The sequence below is a fragment of the Microcebus murinus genome, chromosome 9 (assembly GCF_040939455.1).
Source record: "Microcebus murinus isolate Inina chromosome 9, M.murinus_Inina_mat1.0, whole genome shotgun sequence".
Taxonomy (NCBI): Eukaryota; Metazoa; Chordata; class Mammalia; order Primates; family Cheirogaleidae; genus Microcebus; species Microcebus murinus.
Genome location: NC_134112.1, coordinates 25,824,537 through 25,846,545, shown reverse-complemented (window position 1 = coordinate 25,846,545; position 22,009 = coordinate 25,824,537). Strand labels below are relative to the sequence as shown.

The window sequence follows — 22,009 nt, the reverse complement described above, 5'->3', positions numbered from 1 at the left end:
CTCTCCTCTGGCCACTCCTGCTCCGTACCCTTGCTGGTGCCTCTGATCCCTGACCCTTCCAATTAGCAGCTCCTCAGGGCTTGTCCTGGGTCCCCTTCCTCTTCTCTGCACTCTCTCCCTAGATCTGTTTTCCAACATTTTCATGCATAGGAATTATCTGGGAAACTTGTTAAGGCAGATTCCTGGGTTTCAGTATTCTAATTCAGTAGATCTGGAAGGAGACCTGGGAATCTGTATCTTATTCCAGAGGCCATGACAAACACACACTGGACAAGCTGGTTTTATCCTTTTGTTAAGTATTGTTGATAAACCACTAATTCCTGGATGTAGATGTCTACCTGTCTCCCAAACTCCAGATTTAGATGTTGAACACTGAATTTGACTGTGGCTCCTTGGATGTGTCACCCAGATCTCAGATTAACTCGCCCAACGCTGTTGATCCCCGCCTCCCCTCCCCTGTTTTGTAGGGCCTGACACTTAGACCCCACAGAGTTCTTTCCTGTAAGGAAAAGAACACAGAATTGAGAAGACAAAATAAGGCAGGGGAGCGTGGAGGTGCCCGTGCAGATGTGGACTCAGACACTTGGCTTCTGTGGACCCTGGTCATTCCTCCTCTGCCCCAGTACCGTCTCCCCCACCCTTTCCTGTCTGAATAGAGGCCTCCTCCTCCATTCATTTGTGTGGGCTGGAAACCTAGGAGCCATTTCTCAGTTCTCATCTTCACCCCACACCCGAGCCCTCTCAAAGTCTTACTTGAGTCTCTGGTTCCGACCCCCTGTCGCCTAATCACAGGCTGCCCTCATTACTCTCCCATGGAATCTCTCTTGTTCGACTTTGCTCCCCTCGATCCATTTTCCCAAAGGCAATCATGGGAATCGAATGCGGTAGTCCCCAACCTTTTTGGCACCAGGGACAGGTTTCACGGAAGACAGTTTTTCCACAGACTGGGGGGTGGGGGGTGTTGAGGGGAGAGGCGGGGCTCGGGCGGTGATGCAAGTGATGGGAGCAGCTGTTGCATAGATGAAACTTCGCGTGCTCCACCGGTCACTCACCTTTGTCAAAGGGGGTGGTGCTGGCAGAGGTTTGTTCCTTGGTCCCTAATAGGCTGTAGACTGGTACCTGTCCACAGCCCAGGGGTTGGGGACCGCAGTTCTAAAGGACATACCGCTCCCCTGATTTGCTCCTGTTCTGCTGTGTATCGTGTAAATGGCTGAGCCTGGTGGCTGGGCCAGGGCTGTGGGCAGATGGGAGAGGGTTGGGGTGGGATCACACTGCACAAGCTTGACTGGGGACCAGTTTGAAAGAAGCAGGGGTGTGTCTGGGAGGCACACCAGAATTATCGCTTGCATTTGTTTGTCGCAGCCCCAGTTTACCACCTTTCCCTGGAAGAACTTGGGGCTGTGTGTGACCCGGGAGGTGAACACAGATGTGAGTGAATGCGCCTGACTTCTTTGCTTTTCAGTGCATTCCTATGTGTGGTGTTTAGATGTTAAATAGAAGAATCAGACTATGTTTAATTACTTTTGGGGAAGAAAGACACATTGTCTTTTAACACAGGTGTTATCTGGGTTCCTCAGAGAGCTTATTAAGCCCTGCCCAGGTTTTCTGCTAATTCCTTGGGGTGTGGGGGGAGGGTTCGTGTGGTCTTTGTCTCTTACCCTGGTGTCAGCCCTGACACAGCCTCAGCCCCTTCCCTAATTGATGGAGAAATGCACCCCACCATGTGACTTTACTGGGTTAGGGGAGGAGTCACCATGTAGGGTGCCTGACCTTGGACAGCCTCCTGTCCCTCTTTTCCCTGCCCCTCACTCCCCCCCCCCCCCGTCACTTTTCCCTGAGCTCCAATCTTTCCTTCTATAACCGTGGCTACTGCCCAGTTCCTCTCTTAGACTTGGAAATCCACATTGATCAAAGTACAGGGCAAAACAAAGGGCTTTGTAGGGAGCTTGCATTCCTTGGAAGATAACAAACACACAAGAAAGTTTTTTACCACACCATAATATCTTCCCCTTTCTTAGTGATACGGCAGCTCTTACTGTAGAGAGCCCCTTGGAAGAGCTGGGGAGGAGGTGGGCTGTTCTGCTGTCCCCAAAAGTCGAGACCTGGGTTGGAGGGGGCAGCGTTACCATAGCTCTGGTTCTTATCTTCGGATGATCAGATCCTGAGAAACTGAGCTCCTTCTGCCCAGACACACAGGAAAGTTCCTATTCCGGGAAACCGATTTAATGATTTACAGTCAGGTGCAGACTGGATGCTGGTTGGGAAACACAGTTGAAAAACTGTGACCTCTGTTTTGAGAACTTTGGCAAACTAAGTCTGTACACAGACACATGTCAGCTGCCCTTGGATTATGGTTAATATTGCCAGGAAATAAGAGATTAAGAATAGTAACTGGCATTTCTCTTACCTTTTTTTTTTTTTTTGAAACACAGTCTTGCTCTGTCACCCAGGCTGGAGTGCACTGGCGTCATCCTAGCTTACTGCAACCTCAAACTTCTGTGATCAAGCAATCCTCCTGCCTCAGCCTCCTGAATAGCTGGGACAACAGGTGCATGCCACCATGCCATGCATGGCTAATTTTTCTACTTTTTGTAGAGACAGGGTTTCACTCTTGCTCAGGCTGATTTCGAACTCCTGACCTTAAGTGATTTTTCCACCTCAGCCTCCCAAAGTGCTAGAATTACAGGTGTGAGCCACCACACCTGGCCTTTCCCTCACTCTTAAAAGGACTTTCCGTATGACTTACCTTAGGCTTCTTGGATCAAGGCCAGGCATTGGACAGCCACGAGTAAATGACCTGACACTCACAGGTGGCCACAGTGTGTGTTTCACATGCGTGGGCTGTGTTTCAGAGCACGTAGATTTGAAATATTCCGTTCTCTAAAAATTATTATCCCATCTGACAAAAAAAAAAGATACTTGAAGAGAAAATTTTTTTAAAGGAATAAATGCTCTGTGGTCATGAGGAAGGCACCTCAGCATTGTTCACGATGGGTAGGAGCCTGGAACAGTCTAAGGCAGAGTGTGAGCAGTGACAGCTTCTGGCACAGTGGGGGTTGGGCGCATGCTTCCATGTTTGCTCATGTCATCCTTAGAGCAGATCCATAAGGTAGGCAGTTATCCCCCTCTTAGAGATACAGAAATTGCAGCACACAGAGATTAAATAATTTCCCTTGGCAAAGGGCAGACTGTGAATTCACAGCCCGGCAGTTTGCAGTTGAACAACTCTCCCCCCTTTCCCATGCATTGTGCCCTTCCTGCGCATTTTTAGGGGGGAGGGTTCCTTGCTCGAAAGTGAAGTCTTCCTTCTTATTTGTCCCCCAAACTGTGTGCCAGTTCTTCGTATTTGGGCTGATGTCACTTTGGGTAGATATGATCTTGACAAGAAGATCCTACATAACTGCCCATGGTTCCTGTTCTTACAAGTAACTGAAACTGCTCCCCATCAATGGGTTACGACACAGACAGCCAGGGTGCTCGAAAGAGTGTTATTTCCAGTGTGCTGCAATGCTTTTCCTTTTTTTAAAAGAGAATTTCCCAATCAGTTTAAAAGCGGAACATATCATGTTGAATTTTTTCTCTCATCTGCATACCTGTCCCCTTTCCTTATCTCATCCCCAAGCTGTTCTCCAGGTGCCTGAAGACGGCTCCCTGTGGCTGTCCTCCATCATCCTAGCATGTTCCCAGTTGAACCTCTAAAAACAGGCCTCTCTTTCCAACTTCCCCAGTCTGCTGGGGACACCAGGCTTCTTCCAGTCACCAGCCCCATGAGTCACCTTTGACGCCCTTTTCTCCATCACGCCCCGTGTCCAACTTCTTCCTGTTATTTATTTTAATAGTCTTTATTTTTTAGAGCAGTTTTAAGTTCATAGCAAAAATTGAACAGAAAGTACAGAGTACTTACCCATTATCAACATGAGCACCAGAGTGGTACATTTGTCACAGTTGAAGATCCTGCATGGACACATCATTATCACCCAGAGTTTGCACTAGGGTTCATTCTTGGTGTTGCATGTTCTAAGGGTTTTGGCAAATGTGTAATGCCGTGTATCCAGCATTGTGGTATCCTACAATAAGCAAGCAACCGATTCTACAACAGACACCAGCTGGGTGTCCCCCATTTCAATTCTGACACTATCTACCTGGAGATAATGTCAGATTCCCCAGGTGGAGGCTCAGTCAGTCCCACCAGACTGCCCCTGCTTCTGATGCCAATTGCAAACCCCAGGTTGTTTATCCTGTGCTTCTGACCTATGGGCTATAAATCAGGGGTCCCAAGACACCTCCTTGGGTTTGAATAATTTGCTAGAGCAGCTCACAGAACTCAGGGAAACCTGTTTGCTGGTTTATCATAAAGGATATTACAAAGAATGCAGATACAGATACATGTAGGGTGAGGATCGTTTCACTGCCTAGAAAACCTCGGCTCTGCTTCTTGTTTTCAAGTGTGCTTTTCCATTCTTGCTGCCCATCTGAGTCCAGAAGCTCTTCCCTGGCTGGTGTGTTCAGGCAGCCCCTGATGGAGCTCGTGGCCTGTAGTTCTCTCCCTGGCAATCCATCCTCGCCATCACAGATCCATCATCACCATCATGTCAAGCTTCTGCTTACCCCATCCCTGCCTTCCAACAGCATAGAAGTCCATATTCCTCTTCTCATCCTTCAGGAACTTCCCCATCCTAAAATGCCCATCACAGCCTGTGATACGATGAGAGATACACACCGATATAGAAATACTATAAATATATATAGATGTTCATCCATGGTTCCTGGCTCTGAACTCCCACAGCTCTTGTTATAATGTTGGGGGTACTTTAGGCCTTGGGAACAGCCTCAGGAAACAAAATCTCTCTCTGACCTTCTCCTGCCCTCTTTTCACCTGCTCCTTTTTCTCTCCACTGCTAATCTTCCCCATCCTTTCCATAAAGAAATTCTCTGACCTACCTTGTCTGAGTGTAAGTCGTAAGACCCCTATTTTAGAAAGGGTCCTGCCCCGTACCCTGGGGGAAGGAATGCTGCAGAGTGAGGCCAAGAAGAATCTGCACAGATAGTCCTTGCTGGGCTACCCCTGCCCAGTCTATTAGTGTTGGATCGTACCCTTTTTGTCCAATCACGTTTCTACACGATTGTCAATCATGACTATCCAATGAAACCTCCATAGAAGGTCCAAGAGGATGGGGTAAGGAAAACCTCCCGATAGCTGAACATGTGCAGCAGAGGAAGACACGTGCTGTTTAAGGCATTCCACTCTCCGCTGTCGCTGTCTAAACGCTTTCTTTCCTCACAGGATGAGTGACTAAGCGTGTGGGCTCGTGAGTGGGTTGGTGGGAGGCGGGGTATGTTGTAAGAAGGCCAGTCTTGTCACCCCACGTGGCAGGGCTGCTCAGAAATTTGATGGTGATGCAGAAGTGGAGAACATTAGCGGGAACTAATTCAATCAAATTAATTTAATTTACCCCATATTTATTAGGCACTGATGGTATGCCAGGCATTGCACTAAGGGCTAGGGTTATAAAGCATAAATAATTTGGACAGAGTCCCTGCCCTCACAGGACTTTTGAGGGGACACACAATTCACAAGAAAATAGATTAATGGATAAATAATAAAATAATACCCACTGTGACAAAGTCTCAGGAGAAAATCAAAGGATAGAGCATTAGGAGCATTGCTGGGGAGTCTGCGTCAGTGGGTGGTCAGGGACTGGACTCTTTAAACCAAGACCTGAAGCATGAGGGGGAGCCGGCCTTGGGTATTGGGGGGGAGGGAGCAGTCTGGAGGGAACAAGAGGCCCAGAGGGCCTGAGGTAGGAAGTTTAGGAACTGACCTGGTTAGTGCCAATGGAAGAGCCCAGAAGAGTTAAGCCAAGGGGCTGGTTGGAGAACCCAAGGGATGTGGTTTGTGGGGATTGCACAAGTGCAGACCCTCTCCTCTGGAACAGTGGTGTAAATATTTTTCCATCATCGGCACAGTTGAGGGGCATGCAGCATGCTCCGGCGGTGGTGGGGTGTGCTGGGGTATGTGTCATTTGAAAAGAGGCCCCCTGTGATTTGGATACACCTTGCTTTCTCCACTTCCCCAGTTGAGAAGTGCTGCTCCTCACAATCCACTCAGAATCGCGGGGGGATCTGGAAACGTTCTTTGACTTTTCAATTTCATTTTGAAAGGCTATATATACAGGCACACTTTAGGAACATGGAATTCTGTCAATTGATGGGAACGTTGGCTTGGACCTTTGAAGATGAGTCACTGTTTAATTGGATTGCTGTTGGTGGCCCACTTAAATAAATACTGTTTTTGAATAGAAAGTTATTGTTCATATTCTCTTGAAGTTATTTGAAAAAGACTTTGGAGATGTCCTCTAAGATTTTAATGCATGTGGGTGTTGTCCTTTTGTTGAGAGAGGCAGCATAGGGGAGAGGAGAGACTTCCGGCGTTTAGGAGTCCTGAGTTTGTGCCAGTGCTATGTGGTGCGGCTTTGGGCAGTAATTTAACCTCACTGGTAAAATGAGACAAATAAATCTTGCACTGCCTGCCTTACCAGCCGTTGTGGGACAGTGCTTTATAAACTACAGAATATCAGAAAATAAGAATTACCTTAAAAAACTGAATTTAGTTTTCATACATTATGGCCAACAGCACATTGTGGGCAGGATTCATGACCATAGAACTGAACTTTTCACTGTTCACAGATGACAGGTCTCTCAAAGAATCTAGATGGAGTATATTTTTTATAACGTTGGGGTAGGAATGGTCTTTGTAAACGCACAAAACCTAGAAGCCATAAGGAAAAGCTTAATAAAATTCATTACCTAAAAAAAAAAAGAAAAAAAAATTGGCATAGCAAAACCACCATAAGCAAAACAAAAGAGATTATAAACCAGAAAAATATATTTGCACTTAATGTTATGTATTAAGTATTCATTTCCCTAATTAATACAAAAAGAACTCCTACAAATCAGTAAGGAAAAGAGCAAGAATTCTGTAGGAAATGTGATCAAAGGATATGAACAATTTGTCTAAAAGGAATTAGTAACTGAAAAATGCTTGACCTTATGCATAATTGAAAAAAATACCAATTGAATCACACTGAAAGAGGCCACTTTTTGCCTATCTGGGATTGGGAAGGATAAAACATTTTGAAAACTAATCATGTTTGGGAAGATAAGGGAAAACAACTCACTCATATGTTTGGTGAATATATATATTCATTCCCTGCGGAGGGCACCTACCAATATCTGTCAGGGTTAATAATTCACATGATCTTACTGAATCCAGAGATTTTCACTTATAGAAATTTATCCTTCGGATATACTCACATGAGTATTCACTGAATACTGTTTATAATAGTACTTCAGTGTCTGTCAGTGGGAGCTGGTGAAATGAAGTGTGATAGATCCACACAGCAGAATAGTATGCAGCCACAAAAAGAGAACAAAGCCAACTAGAAAACCACTTAGCAGGTCCCTCATCTTTTTTAAAAAAATTTACTTTATTGTGTTAAGAACATTTAACAGGAGATCTACCCCCTTAACCATTTTTCAGTGTATAATACAGTATTGCTACCTATAGGTACAGTATTATACAAAAGATCTCTAGAACTTCTTCATCTAGCAGACACCTGATCTTGTTAGAGCCTGCAACTGAAGTCTTCTCTTCCCAAGGCTATTGCTTCACTCCACCCACTGCACCTGTCTTGGTGAAGAGTTTGCTTAACTGAGCTTTTCATGCTTGTTTGCCAGCATGGGCGGACCTGCTGTATCTGGGACTCTCTGAAAAGAATATTCAGAGGATTTCTATGCCTGTAAAGGCTTCATATTAACAAAGGGTTAAATAATTTAGGCATTAGACGAATTTGGGGCCCTGCCAAACCAGGGTGGCTAAGTCTGTCTCTTTCTCGAACATTCATGTTAACAAAACCCCACCTCTTGTCTTCACATTCTCCTCTTAAAGATCATTGTTCCCTGTGGCATAAAAAAAAAAAAAAAAATTGTGAAATCAATCCTGTTATCAGACTGATAATCAAATCCTGAGCTCCTTGAGAATCTGAATTTGTAACAGGTAGCAAATATCCTTTTCTTTTTAAAAGAGTTATTCCTTTGTGTTTTGTTAGGCTGAAATGGCTTGTGGCTGGATATGTTTTCAAAGGGTAGTCCATTCTCATAAAGGACTTAATGCTTCTATTGGCTCAACATTTTTATATATGTGTGTCTTGTGTGGCTTGTTTAAAATATATTGCTCTGAAACCCTTGGGCTTTTCCTTGTGACACTGGCTTGTTGTGAGGAAGGGCTGAGATTTAGTAACTATTTTTGTAGTATATAGTTTCCTTTATTTCCAGTGGCCTTTAGTTTTGAAGTTGAAACTGTGAACTGCATGTGATTCTACTTAAAGTATTTTAAGAAAAAAGAAATCTGAGGAAGGGAATAGAAAGTAGATTAAAATAGCCGGAAGAATAATCAAAATAGAAAAAGCCATCTTTGTGAAAAGAGTCAACCAAAATGCATCGGAAAATCGATTCAAACAAAACGTGTTAATTGGGTTGATTAGGAGTAAATAACAAATCTGTGTGTTTGGGAGCACAGAAAGCTGTATAGATTCGATCATGGGAATATTTGTTTATAAGAATTCAGACCTAGGAACAAGGCCTTCTTCTATATAATGCCATTATCGCTCCAGGAAATTAAATTTTATACAATAAGCATCTAATAAGCATATCCACATTAAAATATCTTCATTTGTCCCAATAATGTCATTATAGCTTTTTAAAAATCACAAAATACTTGGTAACATTTTTAAATTGCAGGATAGCTAATATAATACAAAATTAAGTGAGTTTATATTTTCTATTAGGAAAGAAACTTTAAAAGGGGTGCTTTCTTTTACGCAAATGGAACTGAGGCTGCCAAATTTGAGGTTTTGATCCTTGTATCAAATTTATATTTAGAATATATATTTTTTAACAACTGATTTGCTTAATGTTATACCTAGAGTTAAAAAATAGAATCTTATTTTATCCCACAGATGATAGTTTTGGATTCTTGATCTAGCTTAAGAAGTAAATTGGCTTGGAATCACATGATTTCAGACCTGAAAGTTACCCAAGATTTTCCAGACACCCAGGGTATGGATGGGAACAATGAATCACTGATATAATTACATTATCTTTTAACCGTAATGGGTTTGCCTTGTATTAAGTGGCCAGAGGGAAAGAAAGCCCTTGTTCCTTAACTCTTGTAGCCTTTCAACAGCTATGTTCACTGGGCTTGTTCCAGTGGGGGGGGAAAATGACACACTGTAGTTCTTTTCTTTTTTATGATTTTTTTCCAAACCTAATAGTAATCATTAGCAGCAATTATTATGTGCTTGTTATAAACTAGGCTTTTGTCTAGTTCTTTTTCATGTATAGTTTGTCCCTCACAATAACCATATAGAATTATGCTCTGTTGTCACTCACTGTTTTATAGATGAGGACATTGAGGCGCACAGAGGGTAAGCAGGTGGCCCAGGGTCACTTAACAGGATTTGAGCCCAGGTGGTGTGACTCCAGAGGTGGTGGCTAAGCCCATCCTTCAAATGTGCAGATGCTGCTGTGTCTTACCACTGGGAGGTTTTGTATTTTGAGATTCTCTTCCAGGCCCCAAGAACACCTTTGCCTCAGCATCCTCTTGCACATGTGGGCAAATGTGGGGCGGCCTGTGCTTCCTTAGTGCAGTGTTACGTGCTTCTGAACACTGTTTTTCTCCATTTATTCATTCAATCAGTGTAAATGTGCATGGGTAACTGATCACATGCTTGATACTATGATAGGAGCTAGAGATCTTAAATAAACAAGAACAGTGAGGAGCTGGGTTGTCCAGAGCAGTTTGGTGAGGAGATAGATGTTAATTCAATATTTACTTGCATAAGGGTAATGATATTTTTATTCTCAGAATAACCTGTTATTCTTATGATGAGAGGTACAGAGGAGGATGATGGCACAAGGGAGGTCTACCCAGGGGGATTTGATGTTGTCGGAGGGAGTTAGGGCAAACTCCCCTGGGGTAGTGAGATTGCAACCCATCTGAAAAGTGAATATTGTTAACTAGTGACAGGTGAGTTTGAATTGCAGCATTGCCCTTGAGCAAGTTGGTGACCTTGTAGTGATGACCTTGAGCAAGTGCCTTCATCTCTTTTGTCTCTTCAGTTTGTAAAATGGGTGGCCGTGAGAATTCAATGAGGCAGTGCACATAACATACTCAGAACCGGGCTGACACATAGTCATGAATGGTAGCTGTTTTTATACAATTTGTGTTTTCTGGTCATTTTACTGGACACTTTAAAAAGACACTTATTTAAATCTTCTCTTATTCTGTAGGAAGATCCACTAAATACCTGGGAATAATTAATATGGAAAATGGGAGCCTGAAGGGAGATGTAATGATCGTCTTCAAATAGTCCAAGTGTCCTCAGCGTCTAAGATGTGGGAAAGGCCCATATGGAGCCATTGGCGTTAAGTCACATTCAGAGTGGGGCTTTCTTGGAACCAATTGTAATACATCTGTAATATACTAGAATTTTAAGACATAAGTGTTTTTGGATCACATCTTCTGTATTTCTTGTGGCAGTCAGTCATGAATAGCCAGGCTAATGCATATTTTCTGTACCAGTACTGTACTCCATTTGCCTAGTGATTTCTGCTGCAGTATTTGCAGTTATGTATGGCTATTTCTTATGGTTAAATGTGCAGGAATCCCTGTGCATCCTTTCAGAAAGGCAAGTCTTGCTTTTCTCTCTCTAATTTGTAGAGATGCACATGTGTATGCAAATATCCAATCTAGCTTTTTTTTTTTTTTTTAATTTTTTTTTTATTTTGGCATATTATGGGGGTACAGATTTTAAGGTTTCAATAAATGCCCATTTCCCCCCCTCCCCCCAAAAGACTGAGTCTCCATCATGACCATCGCCCAGATGGTGCACATCTCACTCATTATGTATGTATATACCCGCCCCCCTCCCCCCTCCCACCTGCCCAATACCCTATTACTGTAGCACTTATGTGTCCACTTAGGAGCTACTCAGTTAATACCAGTTTGCTGGAGAATATATCTGGTGCTTGTTTTTCCATTCTTGGGATACTTCACTTAGTAGTATGGGTTCCAGCTCTAACCAGGAAAATATAAGATGTGCTATATCACCATTGTTTCTTAGAGCTGAATAGTACTCCATGGTATACATATACCACATTTTATTAATCCATTCTTGGATTGATGGGCACTTGGGCTGTTTCCACAGCCTTGCAATTATGAATTGTGCTGCTATAAACATTCGAGTGCAGGTGTCTTTTTTGTAGAGTGTCACTGGATCATTTGGGTAGATGCCCAGCAATGGGATTGCTGGATCAAATGGTAGATTCACTTGTATCGCTTTAAGGTATCTCCATATTGCTTTCCACAGAGGTTGAACTAGTTTGCAGTCCTACCAGCAGTGTAGGAGTGTTCCTCTCTCTCCGCAACCACGCCAGCATTTATTGTTTGGAGATTTTTTGATAAAGGCCATTCTCACTGGGGTTAAGTGATATCTCATTGTGGTTTTGATTTGCATTTCCCTGATGATTAGAGATGTTGAGCATTTCTTCATATGTTTGTTGGCCATGCTTCTCTCTTCTTTAGAAAAATTTCTGTTCAAGTCCTTTGTCCACTTTTTAATGGGGTTATTTGATTTTTTCTTCCTAATTTTCGTGAGTTCTAAGTATATTCTAGTTATCAGTCCCTTATCGGATGCATAGGATGCAAAAATTTTCTCCCATTCTGTAGGTTGTCTGTTTACTTTCATGACTATTTCTTTGGCTGTGCAGAAGCTTTGTAGTTTGATCATGTCCCATTTATTTATTTTTGTTGCTGCTGTGATTGCCTTTGGGGACTTCTTCATAAACTCTTTGCCCAGGCCGATGTCTAGGAGAGTGTTTCCAACTTTTTCCTCTAGAGTTCTAATAATTTCATATCTTAGGTTTAAGTCTGTTATCCAGCGTGAGTTGGTTTTTGTGAGAGGTGAAAGGTGTGGGTCCTGTTTTAGCCTTCTACAGGTGGCTATCCAGGTTTCCCAGCACCATTTATTGAAGAGAGATTCTTTTCCCCAGCGTATGTTTTTGTCTGCTTTGTCAAAGATGAGATGGCTATATGAGGATGATTTTATATCAGGATTCTCACATCTGTTCCACTGGTCAATATTCCTGTTTTTGTGCCAATACCATATTGTTTTAATTACTACAGCTTTGTAGTATAGTTTGATATCTGGCATATTAATGCCTCCCATTTTGTTTTTGTTGCCTAGAATTGCTCTTGATATTCGGGGTCTTCTTTGGTTCCATACGAAGCGTAAAATTATTTTTTCTATATCTGTGAAGAATGCTGATGGGATTTTAATAGGTATTGCATTGAATCTGTAGATCAGTTTGGGTAGTATAGACATTTTGATGATATTGAGTCTGCCGATCCACGAGCATGGTATGGATTTCCATCTGTTTACATCCTCTGCTATTTCCTTCCTCAGTGTTTCATAGTTCTCCCTGTAGAGGTCTTTTACCTCTTTGGTTAAATATATTCCTAGGTACTTTAATTTCTTTGTTGCTATTGTGAAGGGAATTGAGTCTTTGATTTGGTTCTCAATTAGATTGTTGTTGGCGTATATGAATGCCTCTGATTTCTGTGTATTGATTTTGTATCCTGAGACTTTACTAAATTCATTGATCAGTTCCAGGAGTTTCTTGGTTGAATCTTTGGGGTTTTCTAGATACAATATCATATCATCAGCAAACAGTGAAAGTTTGATCTCTTCTGCCCCTATTTGGATACCTTTGATTCCATTTTCCTGTCTGATTGCTGTAGCCAAGACTTCCAGCACTATGTTGAACAGAAGTGGAGATAGTGGGCAGCCTTGTCTGGTTCCAGTTCTAAGTGGGAATGATTTCAATCTTTCCCCATTCAGTATGATGTTGGCTATGGGTCTGTCATATATGGCTTGTATCATTTTTAGGTATGTCCCTTCTATGCCTATTTTCTTAAGTGTTCATATCATGAAAGGGTGTTGAATTTTGTCAAAAGCTTTTTCTGCATCTATTGAAAGAATCATGTGGTCTTTGTTTTTGCTTCTGTTTATGTGGTGAATTGCATTTATAGATTTACGTATGTTGAACCATCCCTGCATCCCTGGGATGAAGCCCACTTGGTCGTGGTAGATTATTTTTTTGATAAGTGTCTGGATTCGGTTAGCTAAGATTTTGTTGAAAATTTTTGCATCTATATTCATTAGGGATATTGGTCTGTAGTTTTCTTTTTTTGTTGCATCCTTTCCTGGTTTTGGTATCAGAGTAATATTCGCTTCATAAAAGGTGTCGGGGAGGTTTCCGTTCTTCTCGATGTTGTGGAATAGTTTCTGCAAGATAGGTACTAGTTCTTCTTTGTAAGTATGGTAAAATTCAGGTGTGAAGCCATCTGGACCGGGACTTCTCTTTTTAGGGAGATTTTTAATTGCTGTTTCTATTTCAGCTGTTGAGATTGGTCTGTTCAGGGAATCTATTTCTTCCTGGTTGAGCCTAGGGAGGCTGTGTGTTTCTAGAAATTTGTCCATTTCCTCCACATTTTCCAGTTTGTGTGCATAAAGATTTTTGTAGTATTCGTAAATTGTATCTTGTATCTCTTTGGGATCAGTTGTGATATCTCCTTTTTTGTTCCTGATGGAGCTTATTAGAGATTTCTCTTTTCTGCTTTTCGTTAGCTTAGCCAATGGTGTGTCAATTTTGTTTATTTTTTCAAAGAACCAACTTTTTGTTTTATTAATCTCCTGAATAGCTTTCCTGTTTTCAATTTTGTTTAGTTCTGATTTGATCTTGTTGATTTCACTTCTTCTGCTGGGTTTGGGGTTGGTCTGTTCTTCTTTTTCTAGCTCTTTGAGTCGTTTCATTAGATTGTCTATTTGTGATCTTCTTGTCTTTTGGTTATAGGCATTTATGGAGATAAACTTTCCTCTCAGAACTGCTTTAGCTGTGTCCCAGAGGAGTTGATAACTTGTCTCTCCATTGTCGTTTTCTTCACAGAACTTTTTTATTTCCGTCTTGATTTCTTCATTTACGAAGTAATCATTTAGTAGGAGGTTGTTTAATTTCCACGTTTTTGTGTAGAAATGTGAGTTTCTGTTAGGGTTGATTTCTAGTTTTATTCCACTGTGATCTGAGAAGGTACATGGTATGATTTCTATTTTTTTAAATTTCTTGAGATTTTCTTTGTGTCCTAGGATATGGTCAATCTTAGAGAATGTCCCGTGAGCTGATGAGAAGAACGTATATTCAGTGGATTTTGGGTAGAATATTCTGTAGATGTCTGTCAGACCCAATTGTTCTAGAGTTTTGTTTAAGTCCATTATTTCTTTATTAATTTTCTGTTTGGAGGATCTGTCTCGTGCCGTCAGTGGGGTGTTGAAATCTCCGGCGATTATGGAGTTGCTATTAATCCATTTGCTTAGCTCCAGTAAGGTTTGCTTTATGAATCTGGGTGCACCTAAGTTGGGTGCATATATATTTAAAATTGTTATCTCTTCTTGTTGGACTGTGCCCTTCACCATTATATAATGACCCTCTTTGTCTTTTACTACTTTTGTTGGTTTAAAAACTAAATCGTCTGAAATTAGAACTGCCACACCAGCCTTCTTTTGGCTTCTATTTGCTTGGAATATTGATCTCCACCCTTTTATTTTTAGTCTATATGCATCCTTGCAGGTTAGATGTGTTTCCTCAAGACAGCATATACTTGGCCTGTATTTTCTTATCCATTCAAGCCTATGTCTCTTGAGTAGAGAGTTTAAGCCATTCACATTTATTGAGAGAACTGATAGGTAAGGTAGATTACTGATCATTTTGTTGGGTTGGATGTTGTTGCTATGATTTCTGTCTTGAGCCATTGTAATATCTGGCCTTTAATATCTTTGGGTTTTGGTTGTTTTTATATTCGTGGGTTATTATTATGATGTTCCATGCATAACGCTGTTTTAAGTACTTCTTGTAGGGCTGGTCTTGTCTTGGTGAATTCTCTGAGCCTTTGCTTGTCTGAGAATGTTTTTATTTCTCCTTCATATACGAAGCTTAGTTTTGCAGGGAATAATATTCTAGACTGGGCATTGTTTTGTTTCAAAAGAGTGAGAATGGGGCCCCAGTCTCTCCTTGCTTGTAAAGTCTCATTAGAGAAGTCTGATGTTATTCGAATTGGCTTTCCCTTGTATGTTACTTGCTTCTTTTGTCTTACAGCTCTTAGAAGGGCCTCTTTAGTTGATACTTTGGTCAGTCTGATGACTGCATGTTGTGACGTCTTCCTGTTTGCGTTGAATCTCCCAGGGGTCCTCTGAGCTTCTTGAACTTGTATATCAAGATTTTGAGCAAGGCCTGGGAAATTTTCCTCTATTATATCTTCAAACAGCTTGTCCAACCCTTGAGTGTTGTCTTCTTCCCCTTCTTGTAACCCTATGACCCTCACATCAGGTTTCTTCACATAATCCCACAGCTCTTGTAGGCTTTGCTCTTTTCTCTTGTTTCTCTGCTCTATTTCTGTGACTGATTTATTTAATTGGAGGGTGTTATCTTCAAGCTCTGAGATTCTTTCTTCTGTTTCATCTACCCTGTTCTTGAGACTTTCCACTGTATTTTGTAGTTCCTTGAATTGATTCTTCATTTCCAGGAGTTCAGTTACACTTTTCTTCAATGTGTCTATTTCTTTTCTCATATCCTGGAGACTTTTTGTGGTTTCTTGGTGTTGGTTATTGAGTTGTTGTTGCAGCTGGGTGAGTGTTTTTATGTTCCACATACGAAATTCCTCTTCTGTCATATTGGTTGCCTGTTTTTGGTCGGTGTCCGTTTCTAGGGGGCTGGTGCTCCTCTTTGGGGGTGTGTTTTCCGTTTGGTTCTTCATATTTCCTGAGTTCTTTCGCTGATTTCTTCCCATGTCGATCAGTTGTTGTTTCTTTCCTTAGGTTATTGTTTGGGTATTCACACACCTGGTTTAGTTTCTGAGGCGTTAGGTGGTGCCTGTGGGTGAAATTGGACCACTCCCTGTATATTGAGTCAGTGGGTGCCGTGGAAAGGCTGTGCAAGATGCCGTCCCTGTCAGTAGGTGGCGTTTGCTTGGAGGAACAGGCTATGGTGTTGATTTTGAGTCCTGTTATCAGCTCTCGTTCTGGGCGGAGCTGGGTTGGGTAAGCCTGCCCTCAGGCCGTTAGCAGGGGTCAAAGTTCTGTTGTCTGCTTCCAGGTAAAGCTGTCAGGGCGGGGCTGGAATGGTCCCGCTCAGCCAGAAAGTCTGGGTGTGGGGGTGGGGCTGTCTGAGACCCTCAGTCTGCAGCAGGCCTCGCTTCTTTCCACCCTCCCCAACTCCGCAGCTACTCCTGGGCCTCTGCCAGCAGGCCAGACCACAAGCCACTAGGCCTCCCTGGACTGTGATGCCGGCGGGGAGGTTCCCTGCACAGGAACGCCACCTGGGTTGGGCGCACGGCCTCCTTCCGGGAGGAGGGTTGCCCTCTAGGAAGCCGATCCGCCCCTGGAGGCACACAGACCTCAGTAGGCTGTTCATGTATAACCCTTCTGTGCCCCAGGGAATGCTAGCCCTCGGTGCAGGGGATCTGGTCTGCAGGTCCGGCCTCTGGGTCCCAGAGTTCAAACTGTATTCCCACCAGGGAGAGGATTTCCGGTCCTAATTCACCCACAGGGAGCCCAAGCTGGGTCTATGTCTCTCAGCCTCTGAGTCGGCACCGTTTTCCTGGGAACACAGTGCCAGCAGCACCTGGGAGGGCGGGCGGGGTCCCAAACGGGAAGGTCCCGTTCCCTCCGGCTGGTGGCTGTATTGTCTCTCTGGGCAGCCGCGGGTAGGGTCGGCGGAGGGGAGGAGGAGGCAATATGGCGCCTGCCGCGCGGCTCGGGTCCGTGCACACGGAGGTGCCCGGAGGAAGTTGGGAACCTGGTGCCACATCTGCTACCGGCTCACCGTTGGCAGGCGGCGGCAGTCTTTGGGCTGGTGTCCGCAGGTCTCTCCACCCGCTGGGGAGCCCACCAGCAGTCCCGAATGCAGGGGAGGGGAAACAGCGAATCCACCTACCCTTGCCGCTGGTCTCCGGGCTGCTCCGGTGGTCTCAGCCTCCAGTTCTCCTCCGCAGCCTCCTCCCGTGGAGTCTCCCGGGGTCTCAGGTACCCCTCCTTCCGGCCCTTGTCCGCTGTATGCTCGTCTTCTCACTTCTTTCCTCTAGTTTCTGCTAGAATCTGTTTTTTCTGCAGAGACCCTCTGTCTGGCGGTGTTATTCATCCGCCATCTTGCTCCGCCCCCCCAATCTAGCTTTTTATCGGAATAATATAGTTTTTTATCCATTGTCCTTACATTTTGAAGAAAAAGGTACCAAGAATTCAGCCAGTGGTCATACTTCATTTTTGTTGCATACTTGCTAAGAGCTGTAAGTACATTATTTGATTTAATCCTTATAAGCAACCCTATGAAATAGGCACTATTAAGATCCCTTTTTTCCCACATGAGAAAACTGAAGCTCAGAGAGATTAAGTCACTTGTCCAAGGTCACAAAGCCATGAGTGGCATAATTGGAATTTGAACCAAGATGTGAGTGACTCTAAATCTGAGCTCTAAGCACTTTGATGCTGCCTTTGAAGTTTGTTATTGAAGATGATCAAACCCCTGTGTCAATGGAGCAAGGGAGGTATGTGGCAAGAGGATTATTATTCCTTTATGGTCATGACAGTGGCTTATGAAAAGGTCAGAGGCCTCTAAACGATATAGGGAAGCTTGCTGAATTTAGATTTAGTTGCCTAATCAGTAGATGCGGGTACTATAGCAATGTCTTTCAGGATTGTTATTTTCCTGATTGTTATAAGCTTTGGTTTCACAGTGCAGACCTTAAGAAGCTCTGGTGTATGTCAACCGAAGATTAAATAGGCTCATGAAATGTTAGGAGTTTATATTTAAAATAGCGCTTTTATTTCTTCCTCATTCTTGCTATTTCTGTACCTCAATTCCTAAGTTAACAGCCTTACCATTTTCAGGTCAACTGTTGTTTGTTGCCTTAAATCCATTTGGGAACTGCTTCAAATCCATTTGGAAGCCATGCGAGGATAAATTGGAAATAAATGGGACATTCAGAGATGGAAGTAGGCAGTATGGGCGGAGTTGGAAATACTGTCAATTAGGCCTGAGGCCGGCCGAGCTTTGTCTGTTAGCACCTGACTCCACCACTGACGGGTGTTGGGCTGGGCTGAGCTCGCTTCTAAATAACCTGGATTTGCTCCACGCTTCTTATTTTGTTTTTCTTCTAATGTGAATCCTGCTTCAAAAAATAAGTGTGGATTTTGATTTATCGGAACTAAATAAAAATATAATCTCATGTGCCAGCTAAGGCAGGGAGAGATGTCAAAAGCCACTAGAAAGAGGAAGTCAACTGGTCACTTCCCCAGGGCATGTTTCCTTTGCTAATAATAGGTTTTTTCCTTATTCAGCAAAAGAGGAATAAAGATGACTGTGGGAGCTCTTATTTATGTTATATATTTCAATGTATATGTTATTTGTATTTATATATTTGTTTATATTTTTAAGTCACAAAAGTAATACATTTTTTTGAAAAGGTTGGGGGTTTTTTTGTTTGTTTGTTTGTTTGGTTTTTTTTTTTGAGTCAGAGTCTCACTCTGTTGCCTGGGCTAGAGTGCCGTTGAGCAACCTCAAACTCCTGGGCTCAAGCAATCCTAATGCCTCAGCCTCCCGAGTAGCTGGGACTACAGGCATGCCCCACCATGCCTGGCTAATTTTTTCTATATATTTTTAGTTGGCCAATTCATTTCTTTCTATTTTTAGTAGAGACAGGGTCTCTCTCTCTTGCTCAGGCTGGTTTCAAACTCCTGACCTTGAGCGATCCTCCCACCTTGGGCTCCCAGAGTGCTAGGATTACAGGCGTGAGCCACCACACCTGGCCTGAAAAAGTTGTTAATCGAGGAACGTACAAAGTAAAAAAAAGTCAAAATTCCCCCTTACCTGCAATTCTTATTCACTTTGGCATATGGCCTTCTGGAATCTTTTTCTGTGCATTTATAAGCATAGACATATGTAGACACTTAACAGAATCACACTACATATTGTTCATCCATTTGCTGTTGCCACTTTGTGTATCGTGGACATCTCCCCACCTCAGCACTTGCAGATTTACCTCTATCTTTTGAGCTACTAGGTATTCCATGAATGCGTCGTAGTTTATTTAACCATTTCCTTACTAATGGGCATTTGGGTGGCCTTAGCCTGTCCAGTTGTAAACTGGGCTCCGTGAGCAGCCTTACACAGGTGGCTTTGCCTCAGGGTGTGAGTTTTTCTGCAGGTTACCTTTCTAGAAGTAGGGATGCTGAGTCGCTCACATCTGGATAAGGGGGGAAGCCTGACCGGTTTCTGTGAGGCAGGCAGAGCGGTATGGAGCTCAGAGCCCCGTGCCTAGGTAGAATTACTAGGGATGATGATTGCCAACTGTCTCATCTTTTCAAACTTATAATTTAAACCTTGAATCTTGCTTCAATCCAGCTGAGCAGAGACCTCAAATATGTCAAGTCTGCTCCTGGGTTTTCTTTTCCCCTCCCCAAGTGCATTTGTTTTCCTTCTTGGTATTTTGTTAATCTTTGGACTTTGGATTGCTGACAAGATCACAGGATCGGCTTTCATTGAGGAAGATTCCCGCTGGCTTTGTTTAATTTGGTCAGTTTTGTGACTCCTTCCCACTGAGCCTTTTCCTGGCCAACCTGCTGTGGCCACGTGTTCCTTTCTAGGTGTATTGCAGACCCTCCACGTAATGGATTTAGCATTGACAGCATCCTGAGGTTTAGTTGAGGCTGGAAATGAGTCATGTACCAGGAGGGAGAGAGTGAGCCCCATTGACCACATGACTTCATTGTCCTCTCCTTAAAAGACTGAACACATCACTATTTTTTTTCGGTTATATTTTACCAAATAGTTTTGATATTGGGTCTGACATGTTTTAGGCCAGGGGCAAGGGTTACCTTTGTGAGATGCGTTGATCATGCCAATCTCCCTTGCCTTCTTCCCCCGTTTCTCCCTATACTCCTCCCCACCATGGCAGACATCACTAATTGATTGATTCCTTTTCCAGTGAGCTAGACAGGCCCTCAGGATCTTTCTTAGCACTCCAGGCAGGCAGCCAGTCCTACCAGACTGGAGTTGGTACAACTAGGGTCTAGGAAAACCCTTTCATAGTGCACACTTGGGAGGGGGTGTGGGGAATGCTGAGATGAGTGGTACCCAGATCTGTGGAAATCTTGGATTGCCTAAAATTTAAAAAGGAAGGTTGAGCGTCTTGTACAGGATTGATAACTTTTTGCTTTTTATGTAAAAGACGTAAATACCTTCCAAACCTATCAGATACACTCCCTGTCATTTTATAAAAGAAAGAATATTTCGGCACCCCCAAAATAGGAAAGACATAATCTCAGAATAAAGGGAAGTTCTTTAAAATTGAGAGATTTTAGCTTTACAGAAAGTTTGAAGCATAGTTTTTCTTATTTCCATTTTGCTGTGGACCTTTAAAAATTTGATCATGGACCTAAGTAGCATTTAGGAACCTCTGTTATCTATCTCAGGCTGCTAGAGGTTTTTTCCTTTATGTTTTGGGGGTCTTAAAAAGCAAAAATTTAATTCCTTGAATCCTGGTGATATTGCTTATTGGTGTTGATGATGTATACTCAGATGAACATTTTATTTTATTATTTCCACTTAATAGTACTAATTGGTTATTTTCCAGAATAAACAAAAAGGTTTTTATGATGCTTTGAGGATGGAATAAGGATCTATTCTCATAGTGACTCTCTTATCTGGTGTTAGCTCATCCATTCTGGAGGTATTTGTTGCCCACCTACGATTATGTGCTGGGCACTTGGGTGCCACAGTGAACAAGCCAGAGTCTCTGCCCTCTTGGAGCTCACAGTACAGGAAAAATACATAAAAACAATCAAATAATATAGATTCAGTTTGTGTTAAGTGCTTTCAACAACAACAACAAAAAAAACCAGGGTGGTCCGAAAGACAGTGACTTACGGGAGAAAACTTTGGTTAAGGTACTGCAGCAAAGATGATTTTGGAGACATATGAGCTGAGGACATACCCAGAAAAAAAATCTAGGGGAAAAACATTCCAAAAAGAGTGGGGAATAGTAAGTGCAGGGACCCCGGGATGAGAATGAACTTGGCATGTGTGAGGGATTATCTAGAAACATGGAATGATATTTTTGTTGTAATGAGGATTGAAGGAAATAAAATGGGGGCTTGTAAACACACAATTATATGGATAGAAAATATGCACGTGAGAAGAAGACTGTAAGGAAATAAACCAAAATTGTGATAATGATTGCTTATTGTGATAATCTTTGGGTAGGGTGACCAGAAATAATTTATCATCTGAATCATGACACTTCTGAGCACTCTTCAAGTGTCTGTGAGGGGGAGGGGAGTGCTATCACACAGTGGCAGGTGAGAACCAGGACTGCCCCAAGCAACTAGGTCTATGTGGTCACCCTCGTTATGGGTGACATTTTCACTTTCCTGTTTTTCAAACTTCCTGAATTATATTATTTTAAAATTAATTCAAATTTAAAAAGAATGATCTTGCTTTAGAATATTTACTTTCAGAGGTCAGAGAACATGTCTGTGGCTCTTTCACCCGGCACTTAAGTGTCTTCTGCTTCTTGATGTGGTGGGGATGACCATGGGGATCTTGGTGTCAAAGGATGGCTGTAATCAACCTGAGAGGCTTTGAAGCTGTGGTAATTCCCTCCCACCCCAGATTCTCATGAAGGAAGGGACTAGAATAGCACTTGCACAGACTCCACCATGACTTTTTCCTGTAACTGATAAGATTAGGATCCTAGTAGGTTCAAAATGACCCAAAGGCTTGTTTACATTACGGGGCAGGCCTGTTCTCTTTTGCCTTTCCCAAAGCAATATTAAAGCTAAAG

The 22,009-nt window shown here is 42.7% G+C and overlaps 1 protein-coding gene across 5 annotated transcripts in view; it reads left to right on the top strand.

Moving 5' to 3' along the window:
- The window catches only part of SNX10 (sorting nexin 10), a 75,513-nt gene that overhangs the window by 7,630 nt on the left and 45,874 nt on the right, over positions 1-22,009 (top strand). The window contains exon 2 of one of the 5 annotated variants that reach the window (XM_076006344.1): positions 2,433-2,548. The exons of the other annotated variants lie outside the window; for them this stretch is intronic. The gene's annotated coding sequence lies outside the window, so the exon portion shown is untranslated. The remainder of the gene's footprint in view (positions 1-2,432; positions 2,549-22,009) is intronic. 5 annotated transcript variants of the gene reach the window in all.